The sequence below is a fragment of the Sapajus apella genome, unplaced genomic scaffold, assembly GCF_009761245.1.
Source record: "Sapajus apella isolate SASKATOON/1434 unplaced genomic scaffold, GSC_monkey_1.0 scaffold31, whole genome shotgun sequence".
NCBI classification, from domain to species: domain Eukaryota; kingdom Metazoa; phylum Chordata; class Mammalia; order Primates; family Cebidae; genus Sapajus; species Sapajus apella.
Genome location: NW_022436971.1, coordinates 2,767,456 through 2,778,169, shown reverse-complemented (window position 1 = coordinate 2,778,169; position 10,714 = coordinate 2,767,456).

The following is a 10,714-nucleotide window of genomic DNA, read 5'->3' as shown; positions in this document are numbered from 1 at the left end:
GTTCCCCCACCTTGGTAAACAAGGGGAAAATCCCCCCCAAAAAAAAAAAAAAAAAAGGAATTTTATATTCTTGGTTATGGACATCATGGCATTGAGTTTAAGAGCACAGACTCTGGAGTCAGAATGCCAGGGTTTGAATCACAGTTCTACCACTTGTTAGCTCTCATCTATAACATAGGGCTAATAATAGCACCTGCTTCAAAGAGTTGCAGCAAAGCTTCAGTAAAATAATATGACTATAGGACTTACGACTGGTTCATGAAAATCCCTATACACGTGTTCACTGGTGATGCCTTTGGTATTATTATCCTTCATACAAAACCCTTCGTCCAGTTAATCCCAGTTGCTCCTGGCTATAGAGAATTAGCAGACAGCACCTCACTGAAAGACAGCACAGTACTGTAACTCATTGCTTTGGGGAAAAGAACGGCCCCATCCAGATCATTTTTTCAAATCACTTTTCTAAGACCAGGCCTGATCATAACAAAGTCTTCACAGTTACATTCTAGGCTCCATGTTTCCATGGCTCCACGCCCTCATAGCAGCTTTCAGTGGCCTGCAGCTCTCTGAAGAAGGAATTATGTCCTAAGGGTGAAAAGTTATTTAGTTTCCCTGCCTGACATTCTAGCTTCTGGCCTTCCAGAAACAGAGAGGCTGTTGTCAGCATGCCAGGATATGACAAACGATGTGAGGGGGCTGTTATGATACAGCCATCTATCTACTGTCAGAGGCCAGGACCACAAGGCAATGGAAAACGAAGAGGGAAATTGTTAATTGTGTAGCTCTAAAGCCTGCCCAGGGAAACTTCAGAGGGGAGCATTTTTTCTCTTACCTGGAGAGGCAGAAAACAGAAAGCCTTCAGGAGGCATGCTGCCTAGCAAGGGGGACAGGCAGTGCTGAGGGGAGGAAACTACCCCAGAGATAGTACAGGGAGCAAGAGGAGGAATACCACAGACAGTCATTGAAAAAGCCACTAATACACTTAGAGAGAGAACTACCGTTCTGTTTCCATCACATGCTTACGGGACCCTTTGTAAGCTCCTTAATACCTGGAGTTGCCTGTGTATGTAAAATGAAGAACAGGGTGTATGACTTTCCTAAAGGCAGAGGGCTATTCTTGAGGGCCCTCCAGCATTTAAGACTAAGCGATTCTTTAAGCATTTGGTGGTTTTTCTCTTCACCATTTGATGGTCTCTCTTTGCCTTTGAAATAGAGTTGTTTATTTGATAAATGTGAAAAGTGGGATTTCATGGTCCTAGATTTAGTCTCATTCACAATAGTTACAAGAAAAACGGAGGCTAAATACGTGTATTACCAAATTTCTTTGTGCAAATCACCTCCTCTTCCTGGAGTGTGGGCTCTACCATCATCACGCACCAATATCTGCCATGTAGTGAGGTTCCAGTGCACGGGCTGGATCTTTCTAAAGGGAAAGACCTAACACAGGTCATGTAGCCTTGATGCTTTCTGTCTCTCTGGACCACAACAGAGATGCCCTTGAAAGGATTAGCAGTTTGACTCTGACAAGACATCTGCAGAATCCACATCAAAACAATAGTGCAAGGTTTCTGCTTCTGCCCAAGAAGGAATAAGAGGAAACTATCCTCTTACCTAAAACAAAACAAAATAAGCAAGACAAGCAGCATAGGTGAAGCAATAGTTTTCAAGACACAGAACATCAGGCAATGAAGGATGGCGATCTCTGAAAGTGGAGGAGTGAATGAGAAGAGTTTGATGATTGCCCTGGGGTACTCCCTTGAAGGAGCCTCTGGTTGTGTCCCAAGGATAGGGAACTTAGGCATACCCAGCAGCTACCCCTAGGTACAGGTGGTGAAGCTGAAAGTCCAGGGAGGCCTAGATTTTACCATTATAAGGATTTTTACCATACTTGAAGTGGTAAAATATACTTGAAGGTATGCTGTAATAACTTAAAAGTGTTCTATAAACCTTAAAGAAACCACTAAAATAACTAAACAAAGAGTTACAGCTGTAGATCAGAAAAAAAGGTAAAACAGAATAATTGTAAACTACTAAACAATCTGAAATAAGGTAGGAAAAGAAGAAAAGGAGACATAAAAATAGATGGAACAAATAGAAAGCAAAAGGCAAGACGATAGATTTAAACTTAACCGTATACATAATCACAACCATAAGGTAAATGATCTGAACGCACCTTTAAAAAACACAGATTACCAAAACAGACAAAGACAGTACAAAAAAGAAAACTACAGACCAACAACTCCCATGAACTAAGAAACAAAGACCCTGAAGCAAGCATTAGCAAATCAAATCCAGTGGTGTATAAAAATAATTATATAGCCTGGCCAAGTGGGATTTGGTCCAGGTATGCAAGGCTGACTCAACATTCAAACACTCAAGCAATGTAACCCATAACATTAACATGCTAAAGAAGAAAAACCATATGATAATATCAAATGATGCAGAAAAAGCCTTTGACAAAACCCAATAACCATTCATGGCAACTCTCAGCAAGTTAGGCATTGAAGAGAATTCAACTTGATAAAGAACACCTACAAAAAAAAAAGACCACAGCTAACATCATGCTTAATGGTGAAAGATGAATGTCAGAAAAGGAGAACAAATTAGTGGTTGCCAGGCATTAAATATAAGGGTGGGGTGGAGGGGGAGGGGCAAGACAAAGGGTCTTTGTGTTAGCGGCCCTACTCTACATCTTGATTTCAACAGCAAATACGCGAAACTACACATATGACCAAGCTGGGCTGAGCTATAAACACACACAGTAAGTCCAAGTAAAACTTGGGAAATCTGAACAAATTTGATGGATCGTAGCAATGTCAGTATCCTAGTTGTGATATTGTAATGTAATTTTGCAAGATGATACTGAGGTAAATGGAACAAGCGGAACACAAGATTTCTATGTTATCTCTTACAACTGCATATGACTCTATCACAAAATAAAAGTGTTTTTAAAGGCAGAGATTGTCAGATTGGATTAAAAATATATAAGATCAGACTTTTGCTACCTATAAGAAACATATTTTAAATATAAAGTGATAAATAGACTGAATGGAAAAGAAAATACACACACACACACACACACACACACACACACACACACACAGAGTACTTTTAATCTGAAAATTCAAAATCCAAAATGCTCCAAAATCTGAAAGTTTTGAGTGCTAACATGACACTAAAAGGAAATATTCATTGGAGCTTTTAAGATGTTGAATTTTTGGATAAGGAATACTCAACTTACATATGTACACAAATATATGTAAATACATATATATACACACATGATTTATGTATATATTATGCTAATATTAATCAAAGTAAAACCGGAATGGCTATATAAATATGAGACAAAGTCAATTTCAGAGCAAAGAATATTATCATGGATAAAGGAGGTGATGTCACAATGATAAAAGGGTCAATTCACCAGTCACATCACAATTTTAAAAGTTTATGTAATTTATAACAGAGCTTCAAAATTATTTTATGTAAATAATTTTGCACCTGAAGCAAAAACTGATAGAACTTCAAGAAGAAATAGACAGATTCCCAATTATAGTCAGAGAGATTAACATTCATCTTCTAATAACTGACAGAACAAGTATTAAAAACATCAGAAAAATGAGGAATCCAATACTAGAACAACACTGTCATAGGCACCTGTAAAGACAAATTTTTATAAGAGCCTTATTTGTATGAGCAAAAGCTGGAAATAACCCTCATGTCCCTCAACTTGTGAACAGTTCAACAAATGTTGGTTATAACCCTGCAGTGGAATAATACTATTCCACAACAAAAAGGATGAACTATGGATACATATAAAACATGGATGAATATTGAAATAACTATGCCTGTAGAAAAGGCCAGTCAAAAGAGTATCTGCTGCTAGATCCCATTCGTAGAAATACCCAAAGATGCAATCAAATCTATAGTGACGGCGGATCACTGGGCCGCCTGGGGATGAGGAACACCGAGCAGGGGGAGGGAGGGAATTAAGAATGGGCTCCCAGCGCCCTTTGTGGGTGGTAGGTTGTTCATTATCTTGATGGTTGTGACGGTCTCATGGGTGTATACATTAGTCAAGCCTGATCATACTGTGTACTTTAAGTATGTGAAGTTTATTGTATGTCAATAAAGCTGTTAAACACATAAATACAGATGCACACACAGTATAACCAGCACTCACCAAGGAGCATCAACCATGGTCTCCAGCTGATCTCTTCTGCCCTAGTCAGACCTGTGTCTTTGCTGTTTCAGACATCTTGAGCCTCCTTTTTCTGTCTGCTGCTTCAAACTCTATTTGTCCTTCAAAAATCAAAATGAGTCCAAATTCCTGCAGAACATCTTTCATGATCTCTCAGTCCTGACTCTCTCTGCACATACAGATCACAACAGACCAATATGAGAGTGCTTTTATCACCCAAATGGAAACTGAGCTCCCTGAGACCAGGGTTCCTGACATCAGGATCTTTCCTCTACCTGCAAGCACCTGAGCCCAAGAAGTCTCAATCAATACTGTTGATTATTTTGTTGATGAATCTCCCACTGAGAGATCTCCCTCTGTGATAGCTCTGTAATAACACAGCATTAATTTTTTTGTTAAAGAACACCTCATGCACCTTTGGTCTTTACCTCTGCCAGGGACCTCTGTATTTCCAGTCAGAGCTTGCCTTAGGAAAGGTCCTGCGTGTAAGAGTTCCCTGCAGCTGGCTTCAGTGCAGAGCTCACTGCAACAAACCAGACTCAGGACTGCTTCAGTCTCCTCTGTGCTTCCCATACCCCAGGGGTTCAGCAGCCTTTGCAGAGAAACCATGCAGTGCCCTGTAGTTACCTCAGACTCAGAACATAGGATGACATCTGGTGTCAACTAACTTCTTGCCCACATGAGTAAACCAAGGCCAAGGAGGTCATGTGGCCAGTTCTGGGCCATTCACTGAACCTTGCTTTCTTCATTTGTGCTTTCTTTGTGTTAGGCTTTATCAAGAGAAGAGATCATAAGATAAATAGAAAGGATAGCCCTCAACCCCCTGCCCTTTCACTAGGCAGAGAAGAGCCATCACACGTTCTCCATGCTCTTCTACAGATGTGTCATGATCAAATTCTCCACCATTTGGCTAAAAATCATTTCTTCTGCACCTCACACTCCAATCAACTGTTTAAAAAAAAAAAAAAAAGTCAATAGGCTGACAGCCTTAGAAGTGGATAAAGATATTAGCAGGAGGCCTGCTGTTTGCAATGAGCATCAGACAAATAATGATCAATAGTTTTTATCTCCTAATGACTGGATGGTGATCGGGTAGCCTCCAGCTAAGAACTTCATTGACAACTCCAGCGCTGTGTCTAGGACAGAGGAGAAGCCAATTTTTGCTAGGCCTGAACAGAAGGGCACCCTTCAGAAACACCTGGATCCTAGTCACTACGATGCTGGGAATTGAATTGAGCTGGATTCTTCTCTCTGTACCTTGTAACTGCCCAGTGTGTGTCTCTCTGCACTCTGCACCTTGTAATCACCAAGTCCTTCTCCCCAGTTGGCCCCACCCTCCCTCCCTGCAGCTGCCACTCAGGCCAGGAATGGCCTCCCTGGAGATCTGTACTAAGGTCCCTAACACCATTCATGACTCTTTCATATGCTGCAGTGAGGACTGATTCTCCTTCCTTAGATGTCCTCTGAATCTCTCCCTCCACAATAGTCTTCCTTCTTCCTTATCAACACACTTCCCTGGCATATCAGCCAGGACATGTAAGCAACTCTTTCCCCACCACCTTCCATTCATTCCTTGCTTCCTCCTCACCTTTGCTTAGCTGGCTAGCTCCAGTTCACATGCTCTTTCCCTAGAAAATCACATCAGTCATTTTCACGAATTCTCACTTGAAAGCTCTACCAGATAGCCTCACGGTTCCCTCAGCTCATTTTAATGGTACCCTTCCTTGTGCTCTGTCCCATTTTCTGACACAAACTGCTGCTTGTCTTCTGTCTCCAGGACCTTACTGATATGAAGTTGCTGATGTACCCCATAAGATAAATTCTCAGATTAATTACCCAAAGAGAGAAAGTAGCTGTCTCCCAGACTTCAGAGGCACACAGTGGGCATTTGGCATGATCGTGAGTAAATGCATAGAGCATCAAATTCATAGGTATGCCACGTGGCTTAGCAAAGCGCTTCCCGTTAAGTTGGAAAATGTAATACTAATTTTCCAGGATGCTAATGGGTATCCTAGTCTTCTTTTCAAGGAGTTCCATGACCAAATATGAATGGTAAATGTTAAAGAGGAAAGTTAATAAAGATTGTTTTGCTGCTGGAACTCTCACAGCCTTCCATATGATCAGACAAAAAGTTTTCTCCAACAAGGAGGCATACTATATGGCACTTCTCAATTATATGGTCATAGAATACTTTATTCACAGAGTATCTCAGAAAGTTAAAACCTTCCATGAAGCACTATTTGGGAAACATTTCCCTGAAACATTCAGCACAAACTTTGGGTCTCTGGGATGAGAACCTCTCCTATACTTCTTCGTTTTTCGTTGCCTAGCCCTCACGTAGCCTCAGGGTACCATGTCAGTCTGTGCAAACACACACACACACACACACATACACACACACATATGCACACACATACACACACATACACAAGCACAGAAAGTCAAAACTACTCGCAAGCACTGAATCAAAATTAACCCACAATGAAATTACAGCATAAAACAGCTTTCAGCAATAAGCCAAAAGGCAGAAAACAGAATTATGTCTAAAAATCAAACTGCACCCCTGCCACCTGTTCAGCAATCGATTCACCATTACCCTATCTACAGAAGTGGTTTGCAAGTAACCCTTCGCAGGCTGCAACCAGGGCACAGGAGGGTTTGGAGAATTATACTGAATTGTTTGATACCATGAACCAGCCATAGAGGCAAGTAAATCCTTTTCACAGCTGAGGGAATCTGGAGCAAGGCACCAAACTGAACCCTCGTCTCTGACCTTTTCAAATTTATAGACTTGCCCAATCCTTTGCATAAACATTCTATACTAAATAAATGGCTAAAACACATGTGCGCGTGCACACACACACACCCCTGAGCTATAGAAGACAGTTTAAAAAAAAATAGAAGAATTTAGCCCAAAGAAGAGAAAACTCAAAAGTCCAACTGAACATCTTCCCATGTCTGAACAGTTCTCATTTCAGAATATCATTTGTGTCATTACAGTGGCAGCTATAAGGAGGCAAAATTGGACTTCACCATTAAACAACAACAAAAAACCTAACTTTGTGCTGAGTAAGGGTCATATTACCCTTTAGGACTTAATATATTGCCCTGGACAATGATTCCACAGGTTTTGAAAAATCTAATTGCTTTCCTAAGAAGCGCTAATATTATGTTCTTGTGGGAAGGTGTGCTGGATGTATACATATTTGAGCTTTTTCTAAAACTAAGCATATTATGTGTTGACTGTGCCTTTGTGTTCCACCAAGAGAGAAAAATATACTGGAGAAGGTTTTTGCACCCATGAACCATACTGAAAGACATCCTTTGCATCAAACTTGCCATGAAAAATTTCCTGGACTGAGAGATAAACAAGGTCCAACTTAGTGATGTGTACTGGGATTCTGTTATTCAGTGAGAGATGGGATAAGTTCTCCCATAGCTCTAACCTGAGAATATGTGCCAGCAGCTAATACGAGTTATAAAGTCTCTTCTTGTCTACTGGAATGTTACCTTTGCTTAATGGACATAAGAAACGTTCTATCAAAATACCTCTGTAAATTTACAGTTTGACATTAATACCCTGGCTCCAAAGAGGTAGCAATAATATATCCAAAACAAAAGAAAAAATTTATAGCCAGACTTAGAAACAAGTAAATGTCTTAATCGATCAGAAACAGAACAGCAAGTCTAAAATATAAACTACTCTGAAATCATAGACTGCTGAATACCTTGACCCAAACCAAGATTTTCAATTCCTCTGGGATAATAGGGGCGTAGAAATAGGCTTGCTGCTTAAAGCTAAGGAATGGATTTCCCACTCCCTCCTCCCCATACACATATTACTCGAGAAAGGAAGCAGAAAAGACATGCCTGGAAGTACTCTCAGGGCCTGCGTCCTATAACAGGTTACAGGTCTAGAGACGCACAGATATACAAACCCAGACCCAAGATCAGGAATGAACTAAGGTCCACACTAGCACAGAGACAGGGTCAATAATTTCCCTGATTATACAATTGGGCAGGAAACCAAAACCACTATTATAGGATCTGTTAGAATTAAGGATTATATGATGTCGACTACATAACTACTCAGATAGGAATAAACATTCACAAAAGAGTGAAAAGAAAATAACACATAACTAATAAAATCTCCCCTAAAAATGAAGCCATAATCAAAATTCCAAACCATGTAAAGAAATATAACAGTAAGAATGAAAGCAAACAAAATGAGCAATTGAAACAAAAATCAATCCAGATCCCTTTATAGAAGTGTGGAAGTAAATATGTTTAGGTGGATTAATGAAAGAATAACATCCTTTAAATGAGCAAAAATCTACGCGGAAGAGACAAAAATGAGACATGAAAATGACCTGAAAATGAACCAGTGAGAAGTCTTAGAAATGGAAATTATAATAACAGATATAAAAGACTTTCTAAATCAATAATGGGATAAACTCTAGCCTGAAAACAGAAGTGGAGGCAAATTAGTAAAACAGAGGATAATATTGAAAAGTTCACCCAGAGGCTGTGCAGAGAGAAAAATATAATATGAAATAAGAATTCCAGAAGAAAAGAACAGAAGGAATGACAGGGAAACAATATTTGGAAAAGAATTTTCCAGAATTGGAGAAAGAGAAATCTTGAGAACAATGTGCCCTCCACTTATCAGACAGGAAAAATAAAAATAAGTCTACACCTAGACACATCGTAGTGAAACGACATAACATTAAAGTTAATGAGAAAAATCTTAAAATCCACCTTTAAAAAGAGGGTCATCAAATTTAGATTGAAAGCAACCTTCCCACCATCAACAGAAGCGAGAAGAGAAGGGAGTAACATACTCAAAATGCTGAAGGAGAAAACACTTTGCAGTGTTTACAGCCAACAAAACTATTATTCTAGAGAAAAGGCAAAATAAAGTCACTTTTCAGACATATAAAATTGAAAACAGATGGATGATAAAATATATGTGAAGCATTCAGGAGGTGAACAGAGAAAAAAGTTGATAACATATACCATTAAAAATACATATATATATGTTATTATAAAAATACTGCCCCCATTATCCTGTAATGAAGTTTATAGATAATATAATATTCCCTTTATGCATAATTTCAAAAATATCAATGTAGAGCACACTCTCAGAGCTCAAAGAGGGAGGAATTTCTCAGCAGGAGTGGAGCAGCATAAGTTGACAATGCTTTGCCAAGGAGATGGCTCCTGGGCTCAGGAGATTAGTTACAAACAAGGTGATTGAGAAAACAAGTGAATTGATCCTATGAGAGCCAGGTTCCTCACCAGCGAGAATGGAAATCAAATGTGGAAAGAAGGAGGCTAGAATAAAACATATATGTTCCACTCTGTTTAGGGATATTGATCTGCACTGTGACTTGTAATAGATAAATATGCGTGTACATAGATGTAGACATAAGCATGTAGAGATCTATAGATGTAGCTATTATAGCTCTGTCTGCTGTGAAGCCAGACGAACCAGGAATGATTAATATATTTTCAGCACCAGATCTTGATTCCTGAAAGGCGTCAGGCATTCTTGGAGAAATGGCTGACTGGCTGACTGGCTGGAGCAGGAAACATACAAGCCCTGGCCATCTTGTGCTGCAATGACAGGAGCATGGCCAAAAGACAAAGAATCCAGCTTGACAAGGGTCCCATAGCCAAGTTGGGGGCAACGTGAGCATCAAAATAAATGACGATGGTTAAGAGTTACAGCCCATTGAGTAACACAGGAACGCATGAGTCCATACTGAAATACATACACATATCTGTACATACATAGCAGTTCTATCTTACAGTAGAATGCCAACTCATAAATGTAGAGAAAGATGGAATCAGAAAATTACCATTTGACAACGAACATAGTAATAGCCAATTCAGGCAAGAATCATTAATCCCTGCTAATGCTACAGGGTGAGCATTGATAAGAAGAGTTTATGTCCTTATTCTCAAAGTGTCTCGTCTTAAATATAATCACTAATTAACTTTACAGTGGAGGAACCTGGCAGTCAGCACCTTAACTAAGTGATTAACTTTTTAATTTTTACCAGGAATGGAAAAACTCATATCACGTCCCTCCCGAAACGATGCACTAGGAAGAACACAGCATCACTTCTGTGACATTCCTACCAGAAATGCATCACCTGAACCTACTGACAAGGAAACATTAGAAATCCCAAATAATGAGATGGTCTCCCAAGTAACAGGCCCCTACTCAAAAATCATGATGGTCATAAAAGACAAAGAAAACTGTGGAACTCCTACAGGTTGAAAGAGGCTAAAAAGACAGGACAACTAAAAGTAATGAGTGACTTTCGATTGGTTCCTGTACCTACAAAGAGCATGGCTGGGACAGGCAGGATCTGTGAACAACATCTGTGGAAGTATGTGTGTGGCAGGAACATGAGAGTCAATGCTGACTTCCTGATTACTGAGGTGTGCTGCGGATTTATAGGGTCATGTCTTTGTTTTTAGGAAACACGAACTAAGTACTCAGGG